This window comes from Felis catus, chromosome C1, assembly GCF_018350175.1.
Source record: "Felis catus isolate Fca126 chromosome C1, F.catus_Fca126_mat1.0, whole genome shotgun sequence".
Taxonomy (NCBI): domain Eukaryota; kingdom Metazoa; phylum Chordata; class Mammalia; order Carnivora; family Felidae; genus Felis; species Felis catus.
In genome coordinates, this window is record NC_058375.1 from 144,879,429 (window position 1) to 144,905,217 (window position 25,789).

At 35.4% G+C, this 25,789-nt stretch overlaps 1 protein-coding gene across 3 annotated transcripts in view; it reads left to right on the top strand.

The window, feature by feature from the left end:
- Nucleotides 1-25,789, top strand: part of KCNJ3 (potassium inwardly rectifying channel subfamily J member 3) — a 154,240-nt gene that overhangs the window by 63,983 nt on the left and 64,468 nt on the right. The window contains exon 3 of one of the 3 annotated variants that reach the window (XR_002161465.3): nt 22,688-22,772. The exons of the other annotated variants lie outside the window; for them this stretch is intronic. The gene's annotated coding sequence lies outside the window, so the exon portion shown is untranslated. The remainder of the gene's footprint in view (nt 1-22,687; nt 22,773-25,789) is intronic. 3 annotated transcript variants of the gene reach the window in all.

A 25,789-nucleotide genomic window follows, 5' to 3' on the forward strand; every position in this document is an offset into this window, starting at 1 on the left:
ATCAATAATGAATTTAAAAGGTACTTTCCAATGTCAAATCATTATATAAATATTTTCGCAGCAAGTATGGGTTTTCCAGAATGAAATACAACATATTAATAGATAAAATAGTATAAATCAAAAGGATAAATCAATATATATATTTAAATGCAACAGAATGTTCTTTCAGTTCCTCTTTCTTTCTTTCTTTCTTTTATTATTTATTTATTTATTTACTTATTTATTTATTTATTTATTTATTTATTTATTTATTTATTTATCTATCTTTGGCTCTTTCTAGATGAGCAACTAAGGAAAGCTGCTGATTTTGTGTTTGTGAGCAGTGGAGCGTATTATAAATGAAGTGAATATTTTTGGGAGGAAGGTTTATATTGCGACAGCTGGTTCAGGCTGTTCCCTTATCAGAAATAGTGCTTCTAGACTATCAAAAGTAGAATACGAGCTTAAAATACAATTTTCACTCAACCAAGTAAACTCTTTGCCCCCTTTCCCTCTTTAAATTCTTCTCTGTATTTCCTAACTACGTATGCTCACATTTTGGCTTTTTCTCTCCCTATGAGGTATCATTATGTAGTATGAAGGAGAGAGAGAGAGAGAAAAAAGATTTGGATACCTTGCTCAATTTTATAACCTTAGTTTTAATCTTTGATTTTGATGACATCTTTAAACATTCTGTGCTTAAGTTATAGAGAGATTCAGCATTTCAAGCTTATTGAACATAATCTCAACTAAGTGAAGTTCCTATAAATCTGTTGACAATAGAAAATCTCTTGACAATCATTTTTTTTTTTTTTAATGTTTAAGCTGGGTGCATTTACAGGGCTTTGTGTGGAGAACCAGGATTCTGGAACAAGGATTGTTTTTAGTGTGGTGAGGATGGCACTTGGTCACTACGTTGTTCAGAATTTATGCCCAGTGTTGACTCCAAAGAAGTGGTAGATTGGAAGCAGTTGAACAAAAGCAGAAAGTACACAGGGTGGTAATTAAGAGACGTGCCTAACCAAGCACATGTGCCTACTGATGTTGGAGGTCCCTGGAGGAATTGCCATCTCGGACAATAGGTAAAATGTGTGAAGGGAAAAAGCTGCTTCTTTGGTGTGAAACAAATTCTTATTCCTTCACTGGATTAAATAATAAGGTGGGTATACAGGAGAACGGTATACTTGGGAGCCCAGTTTAAAGAAAAGGGTGCTTTAGAAGTATTTGTCATGACAGCTCTTTTTTTAGTTTTTTCTTTGGGGCATTATGCTTAGCGATTTCAATTTTGCAGTTTACACTGTTGATTGGACTCTTGAGTTTGCCCCAGAGGCCTCTGACAACAGTAAAGCAAGTTTCATAAATAAAGAATTAAAATGCTTGATGGAGATTCTCTTTTTTTCGCCGACTCATGAACAGATGGTGCTCCTAATCCTTCCATTAAATTCCCTTTTATAATGTTTGTATCCATGCCCAACCCAGGATGAGTGTCAGGGCCGTAAAGTACAGGTTTGTGTGGAATTGGATTGAACCTTGGAACAAATCCACAACACTGGGACATTATTATCAATTCTTAGTCCTCTGTGGAGTCGAACAGACACTTCAGTCCAGTATTTGGACTGAGGATGACTTTGAGTTATACCAGAAAGATGTTGTATCAATGTGGGTCTAGAAGTCTGCTTATTTGCCATTTGAGCTGATCCTTTTTGCAATATAACTAAAAGGGCCTTCTTCATATCGGTTTTAGGTCAATTTAATTTTATTTATAAAGTATTTCAAGCACGTGGTTTAGAAGAAACATTTGGGTATCTACTATTCCAAATCTAGCAGTTGTTTACATTAGGAAATATTTATTTCAGATTTTCTTTTAAACACACAAATCACTAATGGGGCGCCTGGGTGGCTTAGTTGGTTGGTTAAGCATCTGACTCTTGATTTCTGCTAAAGTCCTCAACTCACAAACCATGAGATGGAGCCCCATGTCAGACTCTGTCCTAACAGCACAAAGCCTGCTTAGGATTCTCTCTCTCTCTCTCTCTCTCTCTCTCTCTCTCTCTCTCTCTCTGCCCCTCCCCTGCTCATGCTCACTCACTCACTCTCCCCTTCTCTCTCTCTCTCTCTCTCTCTCAAAATAAGTAAAAATAAGCCAAAAAAATACAAATCACTACAACCTAACTATAATTTTCTTTCCATTTCTTCCTTCCCCCAAGGAAATGACAATTCTGAAATGACATATATGAATACCATGAACAGTTTTTTTTTAATTTTCATCATATTTATATGCATCCTTACAAATAGCGATTTTTCTGTTCTAAAATATAGGCAAATTATATCATTCACAAGTTGCTTTAAAAAAAAGAAACTTCATTGCGTGCTTTGAAACTTAGATTTTGTTCATGCATTTAACAGCTCTGTAGTCTTCCATGGTATGAATAAAGTGTTCATTCATCAGTGTTTTATTGATGGATTGTTTGTTGCCAGTTTCATGTACTACAAACCATGCTGAACCAAATACCATTTTGGAACTACAGAAACGTTGAAGGAGATAATGGGGTTGTAGGGAATGTACCTCAACAGATTTCTAAGTTCTGCAACACAGTGCCAAAATTGCTTATTATTTTTTATTTGTAGGCATACTTTTATTATCTTGAATATAACCTTTTATGCAATATGTGTTTTATAACTATTTTTTTCCAGGTTTTGGATTTAAACATTTATGGAGGAGTTTTTGTTGTGCACTATATTTCAGTTTGTTGTTAAATTTGGTCTTTTTCTTTGAAATTAGTTTGCTTTTATTTTTGGAATCCGTTCTCAATCTAATAGTCTAAGGGCATTCTCTTTTATTTTTCTAAATATTACAAGGCTTTGTTTTTCATTTGGCCTGTAATCCCTTTGAATTCATTTATCTATATTATATGAGGTAATGATTTAACTTCATCTTTTTTTCCATGTGGATGGTTGACTTTAATAGAAGAAATATCACATATTTTCTCCACCAAATTGAAATGCCACTTCGAACTTCACAAGTGTCTGTTGATACTTGTATTGGTTTTTAGTCTTTTAGCTTATTTCAGAGTTCTGCCTATCTCTGTACCAATTCCCCACTATTTTAATTACTAGAGTTTTAAAGGAAGTCATGAGACCTGACAGGGCATGTGTCCCTATGTTATTTTTGGTTGTTTGCTCTTCTATATAATTCAGGATCAGCTTGTCAAGTTATAGGGAATAAACCTTATTGGGATGGTGATCGGAATTTCATTGAATTTTTAGATTTATTTGGGGAGATTGCAATCTTCATAATATTTATTTTGGAAACCTTGCAGCTTCATAATCTTTGCATCCTTATATGGTTTACATTTTTTCTTGTTTTATTATGCTTTCTAGGACACCCATGCATATTGAATAAAATAGATGACATTCATTGACATTGACAAAATTATTCCTATTCTGTACTTTAAAGGGAATACTTTTAGTTTTTATCATTAAATATGAATTAGATTAGTTTTTTTAACTTTGTAAAGTGACTGCATCAGAGACTGTGAGAATTATGTAAAATGTTGTTATTTTGATACTTGCTTTTTAAAGTTTACCTTTTGTGGTAGACAGAAAAATGACCTCTCAAAGATGTCTGTGTCATAATCCCCAGAACCTGTGAATCTATATGTTACATGACGAAAGGGACTTTGCAGACATATAAGTTAAGGATCTTGAGAGGGGGAGGTTATCATAGCTTATCCAAGTGGACCCAGTTTCATCACAAGGTTCTTACAAGTGAAAGAGGGAAGGCAGGAAGCAGAGAAAGGGTTGGAACTGATGCAAGTAGAGGCTAGACTGATGTGGCCACAAGCCAGCCAATGTGGGTAGTAGCTTCTAGAGGCTGGAAAAGGCAAGTAATGGCATCTCCCCAAGAGCCTCTAGAAGAAATTCAGTTCTACCAATACATTGGTTTTATGCTTTTGACCTCTAGAGCATATAAGGTAATAAATTTCTGCAGATTTTAGCCACTAAGTTTCTGGTTATTTGTTATAGTAGCTGTAGGAACCAAATATGCCTTCTGATGAAATTGCTTTGCAAGACTCTGATCTAATTCAGTATGAGGAAGAAAGTGCCTTTAATATTATGTATTAAATACCAAATGTTGAACCTATTTTAAAAAGTTGGTTATTGTAGTGGAGTTGAGCTAGGAATTGAGGCATATAGACATGGGTCATCATTACCAATTTTTCATCTGTGATGGATCCACAGGCCCCTGGATAGTGGACCAGGACTTAAGCCTGGTTGAAAATAGGAGAGGCAGTCATTTTTAATAAGTGGTATCTGGAGTAGGAATTTGAAGACCTGATAGTTACTTATTTAAAGAATTGCTCCCAGCCAGTTCATCTTTTGGGAACTTGTGCATGTGTGTGCATGCATGCGCGGACACACAATAGGATTTATAATGTTTCCTATCTCTGGGAATTGTTGGGAAAACAAATAAGTTCTTATATATAATGTCAACTGATATACAGAGGGATTTGGTAAGAAGGATTCCATTTCCCAAGGCCTACACAAAGGAAAATAGTAAGAAAGAGGAAACAAATTGGTAATCAAAAGAGATGAGATCCTTTCTAACCGTAGCCAGTATATTACCTTGAGTATTGACTTGAAAATATTGTAAGTAACCTCCACGGCTTATTGAGAGGACTGGGAAGCTTTAAGCTATTTGGCCTAGAGAAAGAAAGTGGTGGGAGATTGGGTGGGGAGGAGTGAGGGGTAGGGATTGGGGAACAGTACCCCACAGATGGTTTGCTGGAAAGTGGAGAGAATTGTCCATTCTACTGTTCAGGCCAATTACTTAATTTCTCCAAGACTTAGTCTCTTTCTATGTAACATTAGGACAATCCTGAAGCTCTGCAGAGCTCTTGTGATGATGAAATTATGTAATGAAAATACTCAGTCCAGTATGTTTGCATTTTTAACTTTGGGATTTAAGTTTCTGACAACCAGTTTTATGAGAATTTCACCTAGTTATTGAAAGCTTAAATACATTAGAGCATACCTTTTTAATAATTTTTTAATGTTTTTATTTACTTTTGAGAGAGTGACAGAGAGAGCACAAGCAGGGGACAGGCAGAGAGAGAGGGAGACACAGAATATGAAGCAGGCTCCGGGATCTGAGCTGTCAGCACAGAGCCTGATGTGGGGCCAGAACTCATGAACCAGGAGATCATGACCTGAGCAGAACTTGGACACTTAAGAAACTGAGCCACCGAGGTGCCCCAAGAGTATACCTTTTTAATTTGTTTTATATGCGGCTACTCGAATGAATGTAGCAGCCTTTGCCTGTGGCTACCTACTAAGGCTTAGAAGCTTGTGCTGTGTGGAGAGAAAATAAATGGAGTCTTTGACTCCCCCTTTGGATTTTTTCTATGTAGCCTTCTGTTTTTGTCTTTTTCCGGTGGTTCTGCACAGGTGCTGCTGCTGGAAGCACCAGTATTTGTTACCAACATGATATGATTATATATTCCTTCCAGCCATTTTTTTTTTACTTCAGAATTATCCAAAGTTATTCAAATAAGGAGCTGTTCTCCCTGTCCTCAGTTGTGGTATCGACATTTGTTGTCAGTTTACTGTATCATTGACATAAGTGTTAAAAATGCTGTAACTACCTTAATTATATTCTGGGCTAGAAGAGATGTCAACGTCAAAAGTAATAGAAGTTATTTATAATGGAAGCAAAGGAGTGAAAACATCTCTGATTATATAAAATGCCCTTCTCTCTTTGCCCCTTCCGGGTTTTTTTGGCTGGATCAAGTTATGCTTGATCAACCTGCAGAAACTCACAGCTGTTCAGTGACTGGCACAAGCCATGATAACACCATTTAATGACTACGTAGACTTTTGTGTAGATGACTTTGCCTGCTGTGTCACAACTTACAACAGGAAGAATAGTCAAATACGGTATACAGGCATTTGCTTAAATAATTAAAATAATAGCCACAACTCTTTGTCCATTTACCCTAAGGATTATAAGGCACATTCTCTTTGTTGATTACATTTTCTTCTAACTTTCCTGAGTTAGCTTTGGGAATTGTTTCAATTATTTACAGTAGCCTCCATGTACACTAACTTTCTGTTGATTCATTAGATGTACTATACTCTTACCGTTTAAGAGTCTTTGCATATGTGGTTCCCTTTTCTTGGAATACCCACTGATGCCCTCCGCCTCCAAACATACACCCACATATATACCTTTGCCTATTCAAATTCTCCTCAGCATTCTTGATGATTTGGGTCAGATAATTCTTTGCTGGAGGTGGTGGTGCATGGGGACTGTCCTTTGCGTTGTAGAATATTTGCAGCATCCTTGGCCTCTACCATGCATTCCTGTAGCATCCCTCCCATTCATGACAACCAAAATGTCTCCAAGCTCTTCCAGATGTCCCATGGGGAGCAAACTCACTTTGATTGAGAAGCACCACTTTAGAGTTTACTGCAAATGCTATTTCTTTATGAAGGAAGACTTAAGTCCTAAATAACTTGGTTCCTTACACACATTATTCTCCAATCAGCCTATCCTGATTGTCTCTTGATTTCCTTTGTAAAATTTATCTCAAATAAAATTATGGACAAATACTTCCTTGCTTAGTTTGCGTTACTTGTTTTTGCTATAATGTAAATTCCAGGAAGGAAGTAACTTTTTGCTGCCTGGTTCTGCCCTATATTCCTAGTGCCCAGCAAACTGCCTCACATAGATCTTGCACTCATTACGCATTTTTATACTTGATGAACTTTGATTTTGGTTCTGTTTCCTATTATATAAAATGAATTTTTTTTTGAAATCAGTTATTCTTTGCAATCATTAGAGTCTCAAAGTTAAGTTTTGTTATTGTCATTGTGATAATGTGATTTCCAGACCATGTGCAATGGTAGCTTAGGGAACTCACAGGAGCCGTGGAATATTTTAATTTTTTTTTTCAAGGAAAATATGGTAACATTTGCCACGGACATATACACCACGGACTATTAGCTCAAGGTAGTTCAATTTCAACATTAGGTTGTAATACATTACTATTGCTGATGCCATCTCTTTAGGAAGCCAGGTCTTTGACAGTTGCTGTGATACAAAGCAACTACCGTAAGAAAAATCAATATGGAACAGATTATGGGGGCCGTGATGTTTGAACTGATTCTAGGATTTGAGAAATGGTCTGGTGCCACATAGGTGCACACGTGCCATTAGCAAGTAACTGTGGTTATTTAAGAATGAAATAAAATACCATTTCTCTTTCGATTCATGTTACTAGTTTTTAAAATAACGGCCAAGTTAAGGACATAAATAATTAGTAAGTTGTTTGCACCTAACTTCTTAATGAATAGACAAGTAGATATTTCTTTTGGACAAAGGACTAATGAAAAAAATGACAGAGGCAGTAAAGGAGTGACAAAGAGAGACGGTTTGGAGGTCTCAGCATTACCCAATTTAACCATTTCCATTCTAAACGCTTTCTTTTTATAGACACTCGTTTCTAGTTCCTTATATAAGCAGTAACATATTTTAAGAGGTCTGACTGTTATATATTTATGATGTGATGCATCATTATAATTTGGAAAAGAAAATATGATGAGAAACTTAAAATAGATACGGGCTGCAGGTTTTTTCTGCCATTATGTTGAAGCGCAATCCTCAAGGAAAACAGGATTGATTTTAGAGGATTTTGAGGTTACTCAAAACAGGAAGAAGAAATTTTCATTTAAAAAATTCCATTGTTATTTATAGTTTTCATTTTCATAGTGTCTGTCTGTCTGTTAAAGGCTGAAACTAAGCTGTTAATCTACAGTATATGTAAGACCTCATCACTGTATGATGAGGAACCAGAGGGTTCCTGAGATGCTCTTAAGTTGTGAAGAACTTGGCTATATGAGATAAGGCTCTCATAGGAATTTGCTTGGAATAGACCTTAACCATCACTTTTCATTAAACTCTAATTTCATTAAACTCCAATTATTTAATTGCTGGGATATTCTTTACATTTATAATGGACTCTATAGACCAATCCCAACATTCTGTGGTGATATGAATTCTGCAGAGATGGGTGAAAGGGAAGCTTTATGAATCTTGAAACCATTAATACATTTTGGTTATTGATATCATTTCTCCATTGATAGTTTTAATGCAGAAATTTCCAGTAACAAATTCAGGCCTTTTAAAAGACTTCTTCAATAAAGTGATTGTATCTTCAGACATATTATTACTAGTTCTGTAAAAGTACTAAATCAAGGATTAAATTTCAGAATGAGTTCCACACCTTAACTGTGTCATTTAGAGGAAATTCAGCAATATGCAATGCTCAGTATTAAACATATTTACAGAAAATACAGATAATAATGAGTTTTCTTTTGCTTTCTCAGTATCCTCTCCTTAGTTTGTATCTTTGCATTGCACTGCTCTCCTCAACAATTCTCTTTAAAATTCCAGCTATTGCACACCAAACTAACTAGTTAGGAATCTGTATCACCGAGACTTCTTGGAAAGATGAATAGAAGTCATGTGGGTAGAAGTTGTTCTAGTCCTAAATTCTGTTCCAGCACAGTTCTTGGAAATGGGAAACAGCATATTTGGCAGATTGAAGAAACTGAGAAATATGATTTTTTGCCTCTAGTTTTTTTTTCTTCTTTTTTTCTCTTTCTTTCTTGCCTGCAGTGTTTTGCAAATGTATTATTGTGTAGTATCTTGATCATTTCATGCCATTGCTAATGAGATGGTTTTCTGATGTAAGGGAGTGGTCTTCTGTCTGTTTCAGTTATTCTACTGCAGATTATTTTTAAAGTAGTTTTTTGTTACTATGGTTTTGGAATACTGGGGAGGTAATGAATTGGGGGTGGGTTTAGAATCATAAAAATCAATAAAAATCCTGTCATTTCCATTAACTAGTTCATCAGAAGTGGTTTTGTTACGCTTTACTCTAGTCCCTGGATGAGCTATCTTAGAGCAAATACTGAGATCACTATTTTGAAAGTGCCAACAGAATTTTATGTGTGTGATTTTTTTCGTGATGGTTAAAATATTTCCTTTCATGAACAGTAAATTTCAAAAAGATGATTTTTCATAGTTATTTGTTAAAAAAATTTGTTCTGAAGATGAAAAAAAAAGGAAAATATTAGTGACTCTATCCCCCACAAAAAAACCCAGGGCTTTTTGATAAATGATGTTGAAATAAGTAAATAGTCATCTGAAAAGGAAAATAAGTTTGGATCCATACCTCACATACATGAGGTGAATTGCAAACATATCAAATATTCAAATGTAAACATTGAAAACATGAAAGTTCTAGACAAAAGTGTTGGGGAATTGCTTTGTAAATATAGAATGGTACCATGAAAAACTAATTTGATGGTAGTGAGAAAGAATGTACAGGGAATTTTGGAACTACTGGGCCAGGATAGCTGAAATGATAAAGGTGAGGAGGCAAAATAGCACAGACCCAACCACACAGTTGAAAGTTTCTGTCTCTTATTTTTTTTTAATATTTATTTATTTATTTTGAGAGAGAAAGCCTTTGCGAGTAGGGGGAGGGGCAAAGAGAGTGGGAGAGACAGAATCCCAAACAGGCTCCGTGCAGTCAACACAGAGCCCAATGTGGGGCTCCAACTCACAAACTGTGAGATCATGACCTGAGCCAAAATCGAGAATTGACAGCATAGCTGACTGAGCCACCCAGGCACCCTGAAAAGTTCTGTGTTTTAAAAAGTTGAACCCATGATAGCTTGGGACAGCTGTTGAGAAGTTATTCATTACAGTTGATATCAGCTGTTTCTAACATGGTTAGACTATTCTGAGAGTCCACTGGAAAAGGAATGAACACTGTTCAAGAAGGATGTAGATTCTAGGTTGTTAATAGGTGGCAGGACCATAGCCTTAGATTGAGGTCAGGGGCTAGACCCTAAATCCTTAGAGGAGGAAATGATAAATAGGGAGGTGAGCCAAACATGTTACTGGATAAGGAACCTGGAATACAACGTTAGTGGCAGCTGCACACAAAGGGTGACGGTTACCAAGTGTTTGAGTAATATAGTGGCTTGGATTCCTCTTGCTTATACTTGGGATTAATTAGAGAAACCACCTGGTGTTGTAGACACATAGCCCCACGTGTGGTGGAAAACAGATGCAGAGATGGAAATGAAGGATGTGGTGTCAAGCTGCTAAAAATACACAAATCGGTCTTGGGAGAGGTAATTGGTTTGAGTGAGGCCTTAAGCCAGCTCTGACAACCAGTCATCTGTAAGGAGAGTTTGAATTTGGGGTGAAATCTGAACACTGACAAATGTTTTTCTAATTGCTTCCAGAGATGCGGGATATTTTTGTATTTTACATAATACACTTAGGGGATCAGTCTCATCCTCGTATCTTTATTGCATTACGTTAGGGATAGTACATTGGAATAAAGAGAGAGAGCAAGAGAAAAACTGAGAATGAGTATGGCTAACAGTTTCTTATCTCAGTTCATTTTTTAAATTTGTTGCCTACTGCTGGAGTAAAGAAAATCCTAATGTGCAATTCATGGGCATTAAAAATGCATCATGGAATTTGGAATGGTTGAAACATAAGTAATACAAAATCTCCATTAACAGTTGATTTTGTTCTCCACATGGGATTTTTGACCATATGATGTTGCATGGTTAACTTAATCTAAAATATTTGATTGATTTTGAACACTAACCCAGAAAATCAGAGCAATTTGAAAGCTGAGGATCAGTCTGAATTATTATCCTTAAACTTCCGCATTTAGAGGCCATTTCTTGTAAGCCGGCTCAGAAAAGGCAGTGGAAATCTTTTCAAGCCTTCTTGCCTTTACCAATCTCGGTGTGACATGGGTGGAGCTAGCGAATATTATGCTAAGCAAAATAAGTCAGTCAGAGAAAGCCAAATCCCATATGCTTTCGCTCATATGTGGAGTTTAAGAAACAAAACAAATGAGCAAAGGGGGAAAAAGTGAGAGAGAGAGGCAAACCAAGAAACAGACTCTTTACTATAGAGAACAAACTGATGATTACCAGAGGGGATGGGGGCAGGGGTATGGGCAAATAAATAGGTGACGGGGATTAAGACGCGTACTTGTGATGAGTTCTGGGTGATGTATGGAAGTGTTGTATCACTAAATAGTACATGTGAAACTAATATTCCACTGTATGTTAACTGACTGGAATTTAAGTAAAAACTTAGAAAAAAAGCTCAGAAAGTTTTAATCATTCAAGCTGTGCAGTTAACCAAATATGGTGAATTTTTGTTTTTTTCGCGGAAGTATTTTTACTATCTCAGTATTGCACTAAAATAATAGTTCCAAGTTTAAATTTGCCTTATTATTAGTAGTATTTACCGCTTTGTGATATATAATCCATCAGCTCTTGGGAAGTGGGTGGCAAAGTCCAGCAAACAGATTGGGACAGGACAGTTAAGTGTAATAAGCATGGGACCTATGAAGAGACCCTGCATTAAGAGTTACCACATTTAATATGGGGGAAATCGCGTATTTTAACTACTGAAATTAACTTTTACTTTACTTTGTTTTTCATTATTTTAATACACTTCATCTTTGTTTTTAATCTATAAACACCTCCTTGAATGGCTTACTGTATTTTCTCCAAGCATGACACGATGGGATTGCTTTCTTCTTCATAACTGCTGAGATTAGCACCAAAATATGATTTTTAAGACTGTGTGTGTGAAGGGTGGTGTTAAATCTGGGATATCTTTGGACCATGGGCTGTTTCACTAAGTGGTTGGCTTAAGTGTGATTCTGAAAATAGGAATTTGAGGGTAGCTTAAGGACAGCCTTAGGATATGAGGTACCTAGAATTTGGGGAGAGATTTTATCATCCAGAGATGATTTTCGCCTTTGCAATGTTTTCCAGTTTTGAGCAGATCCATGGTGCTGCCAGTTGACTTTTCTCCCACATGTCAAGAACTGTAGAGCTAGAATCATGTGAAATTGTGTTTCAATTAATGCCTTTTTATTCTGGCTTGAATATTGCTAGCATTCTGTATTTTAATGTTATTTTAATAATTCAGACCTCTTTTTTGGTTGCACATTTTTTCCCTTATGTGCTTTTAGAAGTTTTAAAGAGTTATTAAAGTGATTGAATATCTAATATTCATACTTGAAAGCAGGTCTTAATATGTAAATTACACCTGGTAAAAACATTTGTGTAATCACTGTATTACATGATTTCTTAATACCTTGTCAGAGAATGAATTTTTAGATACAAATTCATTAGTCTTCAGCCATTTTTAAATTTATGATGCAACTATTAATACTACCAATGCATAATTGCTAGAATGCTTTTCTTTAATTCTGTCCTCATGAGTTTGTATTTCTATTTATGGCATCCCAGTGAGCCGCAGAAAAGGTCATCAGATACAGTTTTGATAAATTAGGTTGACCAAGGATGAATGTTGGTCTCCTGTTTTATTAAATTAAAAAGAAATTAGTCAGTAATGCTTTAATATTTAATTACCTTCAAGTAGACCAGCTTTCATTTGCCAGTCATAATTTGTTTCCAGCACATAAGGTTTAAAATGTTACATATCTCCCAAATGGAAACAAAACAAAACAAAACAAAACAAAACAAAAAAACAACTCACTAGTCCAGGATAAATGCTTTAAAAGGAAGTTTTATACAGTAGAACTAGTTCCCTCAAATAGAAACTAATTTCCATGCCTGTAAACTCTGCCTCCTTTCATCTCCAAGAATGGCTTAACAGCACTTAGGTAAAAGAAGGCTGCATTCAGGTACTAACTCTTGACTTGCATCGCTTCAGTATTTTAATTTAATGCAGTAATTTGTGGTCAGATGAGTAAATGTCATATTTTACATCCAATATTTTTACATGTAACAATATTTATTCTACCCCAATAACACAAGTATCCAAAGTAAGATATTTGATTGGCTTATTCAGGGCTGACTGATGCTATAATTTCTTGCAACATCTTTAACTTATTTTAGGATTTAATTATTTAAGTTAATCATTATAGTGAAAAAATTATTTTTTTTTTAGAGAAAAATGTGTGTTCATTGGTTCAGAGACTAACCGTAGTAATAAAAGAGTATTTAAAATTTTTTTTCAACGTTTATTTATTTTTGGGACAGAGAGAGACAGAGCATGAACGGGGGAGGGGCAGAGAGAGAGGGAGACACAGAATCGGAAACAGGCTCCAGGCTCTGAGCCATCAGCCCAGAGCCCGACGTGGGGCTCAAACTCACGGACCGCGAGATCGTGACCTGGCTGAAGTCGGACGCTTAACCGACTGAGCCACCCAGGCGCCCCAAGAGTAAGCATTTTGATGAAATGGTTAAACCTGTAATAAACAGTTAATGGCAATCAAGCACTCCACTTAAAATTTCCCATTTTAGAGGAGACTGGTTGGCTCAGTTGGTAAAGCATCTGACCCTTGATTGCAACTCAGATCATAATCTCATGGTTGTGGATTGAGCCTGCATGGTCAATGTGGAACCTGCTAGGGATTCTCTCTCTCCCTCTCTCTCTGCCCCCTCCCTCTGCTTGCTCCCTCTCTCAAAATAAATAAATAAACCTAAAAAAATTACTTGTTTTATAAGTAATGTGTGAAAGCAATTATATAATACAGGGAAGAAACAGAGTTATGAACTTGTTAGAAAAGGGAAAAAGTTTTTTTTTTTTTAATTAAAATCATGATTAGCTTTTTTGAATGCCACTGTATTATTTTAACTTTTATAATGACAGTTTAAAAACAGGATACTTTTTTATTTATTAAACTCAGATGAACAACCACATGTGGTTATTCCTCTATTTTTTAACTTCTTCCATTGAATTTATTTTTGCTTTTATTTTTTTTTTCAAGGTAGAAGAATGGCCTTCTTAATAGTATTTATGGACTATCACAGGAAATTGTATATCTTTCTAATTGGCTAAAATTAAAAAAAAAAAATTGAAGAAACTTGGCCAATTTATTTTTGCTATTCCCAAACCAGCATTTTGCAGAAGAGTTTTTGCTAAACCACTCATATATATTTTTTGTATTATATTTCTATATCACAGTGCTGTTTGCTTCACAAAACTGGGTACCTGTCTTTTTCTATGGAGAATGTTTCCCTAATGCATAATTTCTTTTGTTTTCCCCTTTTCTAAATGTGACAGACTGCTAAAGCATACAAAATTGAGTTTACACCACATTTTATAAGTCAACATCAAAAACCATAAAATAATGCTGTTTAATTATATATATTAATTGAATTTAGGACACATTTTTATCAATGTCTTAGGTAACAGCATTCATTTTAGAATTAAGGGAATTCAGTATACTTTTGCTTTTCAAAAGTTTGCTTTATACCACTTGTGTGAAAAACCTACATTATTACCTGTATTCACTAACTGAAACCCAAAGATTTTCTCTTTTATTAAAAAAGATGAAAAGGGAGGGGGAAACAAAACAAAACAAAACCCAAAACATTAAGTGTGTTTTTTAGGAAGCCTTTATACAGTGCTCACTCTGACCAGGAAGAATGGCGCCACCCAGCACCTTCCAGAGGAACTACATTCAGCATCTGAGCATCAAGCCACCATAGTTTTGAAGTATGTTATTGACCGTCTGTACTTTATCTCAATTTATTTTGTGCATCATTAGCAAGATGTGTCCTAAGGCATCAGAAAAGCCCAAGAGAGGTTATTTTTTGGGTCTGAGAATGCTCAAAATTTTTTCCATGTAAATTAATAAAGCAAATGCTTCTTTGCTTTACACCAGTTGGGCTTATGAAAGGTTTCATAAGAATGCTCTACTTTCAGATAGCCAGGGACACCTGCCTATCCCTTTGGGATTTTACAGAATTTCACTACTAAATGATTTGGGCATAAGCAATTTCATCAAACATTGAAAAAATAAGACCTTAGACTAGGGCAACCTTGGAAGATGGAAGAAGTAGCAGGAAGGAGGGAGAGAACAGAGTAGATAAACCCAGTTTGTCTATGAGGAAGACAAAATTCTTTCAAAAATACTGATGTTTCTTTCTTTCTTATTTTATTTTGTGTTCACAATAGCATCTTTGTCAGACCATAAAAATTAAAAAAAAAAATTAATGTTTATTTCTGAGACAGAGAGAGACAGAGCATGAATGGGGGAGGGGCAGAGAGAGAGGGAGACATGGAATCAGAAGCCTGGGAGGCTCCAGGCTCCTAGCTGTCAGCACAGAGCCTGACATGGAGCTCGAACTCACAAACCATAAGATCATGACCTGAGCCAGTGTCAGTCCTTCAACCGACCGAGCCATCTAGGCACCCCAGACCATGAACATTTTAAAAAGGAATTCAGGGCGTGCCTGGGTGGCTCAGTAGATTAAATGTCCAACTCTTGATTTTGGCTCAGGTCACGTTCTCACGGTTGGTGAGTTGGAGCCCCGTGTTGTGTTCCATGCTGACAGTGCAGAGCCTACTTGGGATTCTCTCTCTCTGTCTCCTTTTGCCCCTGCCCCACTCACTATCTCTCTCACAATAAATAAAAAAATAAAATAGTGTAATATAAAATAAAATAAAAAGGAATTCAGGAGAAGGGATACTTAGTGCTCTTCCTTTTTCACCTTCCCTGTCTGCCTGAAATTCTGGCAAATAAGTGGGGAAGGACCTTAACAAGAACAGTGGTCACTATTGGTTATGATAAAGACCTAGAAGTACAACGGGAGAAGAAATGTTTTCTCTACCCTTCAAGATTTTTCTAACTGTGAATTGAGAGTCAAATTGGCATGAGAGATTAATAGGAGAAAACCAAATTTAGTTTTGTATGTATGGAGAATCCTCACAGACATTCCAAAGACAGTCTGGCAAAATCAGCTATATATGTCATCATAAACTAAGGAAAAGAGGGATAGTGGTCTGGGACTTTAAAGGGAAGCACTGAAATTCATAGGAAGATGAAAAAGAGTAAATGTTTGGTAAACAAATGTTTGTTGTGCCATAAAGAAACAATGGAACACAAAGAGGACTTTGATCAAACAGGCCTTGCTAGGTTCCTCCCTGCCTACCATACCTAGTTCCTATTATAATGTTATCCACAGTAATAGCTTTCTTCCTGAGCAGGTTCTCCATCTAAATTCTTTTAGGCATTTGGCGTGGGGAGGGGAGCAGTATCAGGACCTCTGAGTCTTGATTGTTTTTAGCTCAGCCTAATGTACACTCCAAGAGTGGTACATTTGGGAGTGGCCTGCCTTGGCCTCTGCGGTCTGCATAATATATTGATATACATATTAACGAATTAATTCAGAAACTATTTAATTACATTCAGTGCATTTGAAGCTGAAGATTTCAGACATTTCATGGTAATTTTCAAATCACAATATTTTGTAAAACAGGCCCTTGTTAAAATTGTCACAAACCTAATATAGGAAACATTTTTTTTAATGGCATGGTCATATCTGTACAATATGATCCAGTAAGGACAGATAACTTTAAAAAAAAAACTTATCCATGACTGTATTGAATTACTATCTTAGTTCCACTGAAGAAAAGATTTATGTCTATAATGTCAATTTAATTTTTTTTTTTATTTTTTATTTATTTATTTATTTTTTTTTTTAATTTTTTTTTTCGACATTTATTTATTTTTGGGACAGAGAGAGACAGAGCATAAACGGGGGAGGGGAAGAGAGAGAGGGAGACACAGAATCGGAAACAGGCTCCAGGCTCTGAGCCATCAGCCCAGAGCCCGACACGGGGCTCGAACTCACGGACCGCGAGATCATGACCTGGCTGAAGTCGGAGGCTTAACCGACTGCGCCACCCAGGCGCCCCTAAAAATTTTTTATAGTTAAGTGATGATAACCCCAGAAAAAGTGGACAGTACAAAACATTTAGCAGTGTTCCATAGGTTGTTGATATTTTATTATCTTTTTGTCTTGTATTTTCACATTTATTGCCAATCCTTTGGTAGTAAGTAGCAGGGGGGAAAGAAAAGCCTCTATGTTAAATAAAAATTCCAGAACAGTGGAATTACATTCTAGTATTCTGTTTTAAAATGGCATCACACATACCAATCACTCAGTTTCTAAATGTTCTAAAGAAATTTTTTCATGAAATCTCTCACCCTGTTCCACACCCTCCACCAATATACACACATACCCAGGTCATCAAATTGGAAAGATGAGGTTGGGACATGAGCTAAATTTTTCTGATGGAACAAAATAGTAAATCCACTCTGAAAACATCTCTTCATACAAAATGCGCATAAATAAACATGATTTGTATAAGTAGGGTCTTTATAAATAGTTTTCATTGAGAATGTGTGGATTGAATTGCAATAGGCCTTGTTATTTCCCTGTGACTACATCATATTCCTGGGCTTTTTCTTTTCTTTTCTTTTCTTTTCTTTTCTTTTCTTTTCTTTTCTTTTCTTTTTTCTTTTTTTTTATGAATATGGACGTGTGCATAGTGGGTGTGTGTGTGCATGTGTGTATGTCAAACTTATTAGTTGAATTAGCAACCATCCTTCTTCTCAACCCTACTGTTTGGTATATTCTCCTAAAATATGTGGGACTTTGGGAGTATTTTAACTTCTTTTTTTTATCTTATTTTTCCTTTGAAGTGCATTCTCCAGTGATGCTTTTATTCAAAGCCTTATAAGTTGTTTTTTGTTTTTGTTTTTGTTTGTTTGTTAGTTTGTTTTGTATAAACCTGCTGATTTTTTTCAATTTTAGCTACTTGGAGTGAGTTGAACCAATTTAATTTACAGACTAAGTTTACAAAAGAAAACTGAAGGAAAGGGGGTGACTGACTTTATTCCTTTCGTAGTACCACTAGGAAATACAATATCAACATAAATATGGAGCTTTAATGGCAAAGAGCCAAAAAAAACTAACTCAATGAACCACTTCATGCACTAATTCTGTGCCAAGTTGTGGATATTCCCTAGTGTGTTCATTGCTTTATTCTCTCTTAATTGTTCTTCACAAAGAAGAGGGATAACCAGAAATCATAAAGGGAAGATACTAGGCACAATACCTGTAAAGTCGGGTTGTCTTTTGAATCTTTACTGAAGAACTTTTATGTCTACACAATATGATTACTTATCATATTGAGACACTAGTCTTCTTCACAATTTTTACAGAGAGAGGCTTATTTTGTATTTTCACTGAAAGAACTGTATTTTGAAAAAAAGTAAATTTCAAAAGATAAAATATAAATAAATGATTCATTTTTTAAAAATTAAAACGGAGCTAAAGATCTATCCAAGCTTTTTGTTAGTATGCTATTACCAAGATTACTATTTTGAACTGAGATACTTAAAGGCCAAAGAGAAATGACAAATCAAGTTATTCCTTTGAGACTCTTTCAAGAATATGTGACAGATTTCTATCTGGTAGTTTTTGCCTGGTAGACTGAAATCTCTAGAAGAGGATATGTTTTCTGTAGTATCACTCAGAGAGTATTGTTTTGGACCATTTAAAATGTTAAACTTCCTTCAAACTTTTAGCCTATAATGAGATTTTTATAGAGTTAAGCATGGATAGTTTTTCCTTAAGACAGTTAAGTATGTAAACATGTAAGTGATATAACAGTTTTAGGAACTGAGATCATTTTATTTAATTATTATTATTGATATTTTTAATCATCATAATGTGTATACATAGGCCTCTTTTAGAAGTAATCTGAATATATATTTGAAATTAGGTATATTCTCCCTTCTCTTCCTTTTTTGTGGTCAGAGAGAGGTTTATCTCTTATTTTTTCCCCCCCTCAGATTCATGGGAGGTAGAAAAGTTACAGTGTAAGGGCATGGGCTTAATCATTGGAGGGGGCTAAAGCTTTGTGAACTTAGCAACAAAAGGCTAGTGTAGCACCCTAAACTTTAGTTTTTTGGGGTTTTTTTTCCTATGAAATAGGGATACTGGTATGCCTGTAAGGTGCCGTAAGGATTAAATGTGTGTAAATCGCATAGGAACATAATAGATATATCAAAGAAAACATAGCATTACTTCTTCAAAATGAAAGAAAATTTATTACTAATTTATTAATGGCCTATTCTACTTTTAGGTGGTAGAGAGGAAACTACAATATGTTGGCCATTCATCACACTGTATAATTTGGAGATTGAATGCAGAATGATTTGAGAAGTTTAAGTATGTCAGTTTGAAGTTATTTCTCTCTATCCTGTTGGTGTCTGTGGCCCTTGTGCAAAGGAATTGATAAGAAGAGAGCATACTGGATGGTGCCTAGGAACCTGAAGTTTCAGATACTTGCTTCTCTGACATGGGAGCTCCCACCAGCAACCCAATGGGCTTAAAGACTTTGTTACTCATCAGGTCACTTCTTAGTGTGACAGATGACTAATGCACATTAGGAAATCTCCCAAATTAGCTCCCAAAGTCAGACTCCCAAAGAGCTTACCTCTTTGTGTGTTCTTCTAGTTAGGATTATAGAAAAGTGTTGGAATTTTATTTTCTATGGGTTTCAAAATATGCTTCAGCACTATTGTCTTGTGAGGAAAAGTCCATTTTCTTATGATAGAATAACTAAATACTAGTGGTAACAGTATGATAATTATATATATATATATATATATATAATATACATATATAACATTATATAATAATATATGATATAATAATCAAAGAATAGCTTTTATTTCACAAGTGTTTCAGTGCTACCAATAAGCTTGTTACATGCTGAACAGATTGAAAGATGGCAGTTGTGTAGCCCTTGTTCTTGAAGGGATCATATCCCAGTCAGAGGGGAAGAGAAAGGAAAGAGAAGAGAGGTGAGGAGAAGTTTGTGTGTGTGTGTGTGTGTGTGTGTGTGTGTGTGTGTGTGTGAGAGAGAGAGAGAGAGAGAGAGAGAGATGTGAGAACATATATTCAAGAGTAATATGATAAACTTGCTAATAGAGTACTAAACATAATCATTTTTATTTAAGACAATACAGAGGAAGAAGTATCCAACCTTGGAAAGGCAAGGGAAGAATTTGCTTATGAAGAAATATTTGAGCTGGATTACAAAGAGGAATTTCTCTTAGGAAGTTTGTGGTTCTGACATCCTTGTTTTATGCATATGTTACATATTATGCAAATGTCATATAAGAATATAATACAAATAAATTTAAAAACTATCAATCTTCCCTCTTTTTTTGGAAACAAAGATTGATAGGCATGATTCCTAAATATCAAAGAAATAATGGCCTCTTGTGATAGTCTGAGTAATGGCCCCCCAAAAGAGGTTCCCATATGACTCCCAGAACATCTAATTATGTTACAACACATGGCAAAGGGGAATTAAAATGGTGGATTGGACTAAGGTTGTTAAACTGACCTTAAATTAGGGAGAGTATCCTGAGTTATCTGGGTAGACCCAGTGTGATCACAGAAGTCCTTAAATGTGGAAGAGAAAAGCAGAAGGGTCCATGTCAAAGTGATGAGATGTGAGAAAAGCTCAACTGGCCATTGCTGGCTTTGAAGATGGAGGACGGGGCCATGAGCCGAAGAATTAAGGCACTCATTAGAAGGTGAAATAAGCAAGAACATGGAGCCTGCCCTAGAGGCTCCAATATGAACTGCAACCCAGCCAACAGACTGATTTTACCTCAGAGGCACCCATTTTGGATTTCTGATTTACAGAACTGTGGGATAAGAAATTTGTTTGAAACACTAAATTTGTTGTAATTTGTTAAAGTAGCACTAAGGAATTAATTCACCTCTGGAACTTAGATGAGCCTTAAGACTCTCCTTTTTCTGCTATCCTGTACTCAATTATTTACAGGTAAATTACAAGTGATAAATTAGTATAAACATCATACACAACCTTTCCAAAGGAGTTTTAGCTCCGAATTTTAGTATGCTGCTGGTAGAAAAAATAGTTTAGAAAGGAAAGAAAGAAACAGCACCCAATGAAACAAAAGTACAGATGTGAGAATTAGCCATGAGGATCTGTTTAGAAATTTGTACTTAAGTAATGTGCATTTTAATTACTGAAGTGACAGTAGAATTCAATAACATGCAGGATTTTGGATTCAAATTGGCTTGTCTCTTGGCTACTGATGATATATTAAGATAAAAATATATCTTAAAGGGAAAAAATCAATATTTGGTTAATTCTTACTTGCCTGAACTGTTTAATAATTTATACTATCGTTATACCTAATTCATACAGAGATTAATGATGTAAATGTTGAGCACATCTGTGACTTATTTTTCCCATTATGCCTACCTGATACTTAGAAGGAGCTCAGTAGAGACATAATGGATTCAATTGCTTTTGTTCAGTGTTTTAATAAGATCAGGCGAACTGGTGGATGGTAAACTGGCACCTACTGCTGGGCACGATGTTCAGTGGCTTTGAGTGCTGAGATATGTTCTTGGCACCTTTTCAGCTGATCTTGTAATTCTTTGGCCTGTCAGTGAAATTGAAATATTGTTTCATTTGTGGTTGTTTAGGAGCTCCATTTTCCTCATGCACATCATGGTTATTAGGAAGTTATTTGATGAGGTCATTGAAAGAAACCCCGGGAAAAATAAAAAAAGAAAAAAAGAAAAAAAGAAAAGAAAAGAAAAGAAAGAAACCCCGGTAGTGCTTGAGAAGAACTGTAGAATCAACATACGTGGTCCAGCGCGGTTCTTCCACTGGCTCACCACGCGGTTCTGGGCAGATTCCTTATCCTTGCTATGCTTCAGGTTCCCTATGTGTAGAATGGGGATAGCAATTCTGCTTATCTCATTAGCATGGCGGAAGGATGAAATGAGTTAATATAATGAAGGTATTCAGACCAGGGACTGGCTGATAGTAGGTGCTAAATAAATTTAGCTATTATTATTTATTTTATATGTGCTTGAAAATGAGTGAAACATACATTTTAAACTTTTATGGAACATACATACACACATATTCACGTTCTTCAAAAGTGCACGCGTTGCACACATACACACGCACACACTTTTACCTCCAGCATACAATTTCTAAATCAGAAAATGAAGGCAAAATGACATGTTAAAATATCTACTAATAAAACTACGTCCCCGGCTGGCTGGCTGGTGCCATGCATGGGAGCTAAGAAGGCGTTCTCTTGCAGTGTGTCTCAGAGAAAAGGCCTGAATGAGAGAGCTTCTGTGTAGTGTTTTACTCAGATCAAAGTGCAGAGAATTCCATTCCTGTTTTGTTTTCTTTCTCTATTGGTCAGGATGTCTAGATACAAAAGGAGGATAAGGGTTAAAATTACATTACTGAAGACAAAATTTCATATTCCCTTTGAATGAAGAGCTCCACAATTAAATCACAAGAGTACTTTTAATATATTTTTGATGAAGAAACATCCAAAGGTGACATTGGAGCAACAGAAAATGGCTTGGATTTTAGGTGTTGGAATAGTCAAGGATGTTTAAAGATTTTCATTTGCATCCCCCAGCGCATTTTTCATGATTCAGGTTTTGTTTTTGTTTTTATTTTTTTTATCAAGTTTTAGTAATATTCACAGATACGTTCCTTGTTTGTTGGATTCTTTGTTTTGCTTGGAATGATACAGAGACAAGGAAACGTGGTTTCTCCTTAGTAGGTGTATTTGGGCCACCACTAATGTCCTGGTCTAACTACAAAATTATAATATTTCCATGTCTTTAAAAAACAGATGTAGAAGATAGTATGCCCAAATCACAGTTAATGTGATTAATATTAATTTGTTAAATCCTCATAAAAACTCTGAGGTACACATTTTGATTATACACACAGAGAAGAGAAGACTGAGGCACAAAGAGGTTGAATAACTGGCCCAAGATCTCACAGCTACAAATGGGAGAGTCAAACTTGAACTCAGGTAACATTTACTCTACATTTCTTTTTTTTTTTTATTTTCATGTTTTTATTTATTTTTGAAAGAGAGAGAGCAGGGGAAGGGCAGAAAGAGAGAGGGAGACACAGAATCTGAAGCAGGCTCCAGGCTCTGAGCTGTCAGCACAGAGCCCAGCAGGGGGCTTGAACTCACAAACTGTGAGATCATGACCTGAGCCGAAGTTAGATGCTCAACTGACTGAGCCACCAAGGCACTTCTACATTTCTGAACTACAAGAGACGGTGTTTCTTTTCCATACTAGAAACTGAGTGATAACTATTTCCATTACTCTATTTTTAAATGCCCATTTTAAATGCTCTGTGTGCTGCAACCTTAGAATGGATTACTGCTATTTGATTGGATTAAGTGCAGAAAACCATTTCTCAAGCACATATCATAATGAAATTTATCATTGATTTATGAGTGAATGACGGGAGAGTTTGGAACTATTCTTATTTAATAAGCTTTAAAGAAAAATCTTTTTATTTTGGGGAGAAAAAATTGAGGTTTATAATATTCCTGGTTTAGATTTTAAGGTATTGCTTTAATGATATATCAATAATTGTGGCAATGGTGCATTTGGTTTTCCAATTGGTAAATTTATCAAGGATTTTCAGTGTTTAATACTTAAAAGTTATCATGTATCACAAAAATATTATCTATGACCATTTCTAAATGGCACAAATTTAGCTTTAGCTTATTTATCTATTTCAGCCAGGCATTATATAAAAGAGAAACATCTTTGGGTAAAAAATAGACATGACTTTTGTAATAAAAGTTTAGGTTTTCCAAGGAGAATAACTGAGCCAAAATGGAAGACACTTTCACTCTCTGAAACTCAGAGAGGTGTTTTTAAACCCTGACAAATAATAAAGAATGGTCTCTGATTAGGTTGCTTGGATTTTTATTCTAGCTCTGTGTCTTTGGCCAAGTTGCCTACCTCTCTGGGTCTGTTTCCCAGTTAATAAAATGAGTGCAGTAATTTTAGAATCATGAGAATTAGATGATTTAATAGATAAGGCATTTAGTGTAGTGCCTACAACATACGAGTTAGACTTCATTGTTGTTGAGGTGGTGGTGGTGATAGACGGAGGAAAGAGAAGAGGAGAGTTTTACTGGACTGTGATCTAAATATGCTAAATAAATAGCAGGTAAGACAGGGCAACATTGTATAAGTGAAATATTATTCCACATGTTGCAGCAGTCAACCTTTCTCTCATAGAGAACATATGGTGACTAAAGAAAATGTGCTATTTCATGTAAATGGTACTGATGGGTGGTAGTCATTGTATTAGTTTGCTAGGGCCTCATTTTAACTTACCTATTTGGAGTCCCTACAGTCATTTTCTGAGCTACTGGGGATTAGGGCTTCAATGTAACAGTTATGGGAGAACACAGGTTAGCCCATAACAGTTGTATTTGGAGCAAATGAATTTAAGACCAGTGACTAAATAGCCAACCGTGAAATGTCATCATCTTTTTTTAATGTCCCAATCTTGAAACTGATGGGTATGTGTCTTTTAGGATTGCCTGTTGTGTTATGAAGGAAATGGACTGATTATAATATAATCAGATCCAAGCTGTTTTAAAGAGTTCCAAATCTGATAGAAACTTCTGAAATAAACTTTTGACTCCATATATTTACAACTGAAAAAACCACCAATTAAAACTTCAATGTTCCATTCAGTATTCAGTTAATTTCTGGTGAAATTTTTATCCTGTCACTTTGAGAACGAAGGGAGAAAGTTATAAAAGCTTCCCTCCATAGACCCCCCCCCCCCGCCCTGGGAACTTAAGGGACATTGAAAACCAAGCATTTCCTGAAAAAAAAAAATACTCAAATTTATAAATATTTCACTAATTTCTGGGCATTAGAAAATGGGTATTAAAAATGTTCTTCAGGATCAAGGGTGATGGTGTTATGGACCAAAGCCATATGATTAACAATTGGTTATTGGACACAGTTTGTGTGAGGAATTAATGTTATCCCCCATGTTGCTTTCAGGCAAATTGTTTCTTAGTACTTGATGCTACTGTATTTTGTACCATTGAGGTGTGTATATCTATGCATATACACATATATATGAAGAAAGAGGGAGAAGAGTCAATATGAATAATAAATACAGAGAAATATATATTCATATACCACACTTGCAAGATTTCTTTATTACTTTCCTCTGGGCAAAACTAAACAAATCAAAATATTTTTGCATAACATCAGGATTGTTGTAATAAAGGTATTATAAAAATAATGTCATTTTAGTCAACAAAACAAAAAATAAAATGTATATACTCCTTTGTTTAATATAGCATTTGCCGGAAGCTGAATTATGAAATTTATTGTTTTTAATTGAAGAACAAACCCATTCTTCATTGAAGAATGAAGTAGCCAGAGTATATCAAGGGATAATGTCCATGTTAGAGGGGAAGAAGATTTAACAGTTTGCAAATACACACCAGAGAATATTATTTTGTTATTTTCAAATTTAGTTTACTGTACAGTTAGAAGAATCTTGAGTTATCAAGTGAGAACATGCTGTTAATGAATGGTAGTGGTTGTTTGTTTTTGTTTTTGTTTTGCCACTAGAAAGAATGTGTGCCAGTTTTTAAAAAGGTAAAAAGTAAATTGAGGTGAAAAACTTTCTTTTTGTAATTGGAAAACAAAAGAAAACAATGTTTTGTATTCTGTTTTGGAATTAAGGTTCTGTTTCATTTCCTTTGGGTTTCTATAACACTAGGTGTTACTGACATTACCTTGTGCTTTCCAACTACATGAGATTCACAATTTTTGATGATAATTTTATCCTTTGTAATATAATCCAACATACACTTGTGTTAATTGATCAAAAACAACTTGAGTGGAGGGAAGAGTGTTCAGGATGATACCTAGATTTGTGCACACCCATTTCTTCAGTTTGGAACTTTAAGAATTGGAGTGGCTAACATTGCTATAAAACGCATGAAAAGTTAGATGACAGGAGCTTTGAAGATAACCAATATTT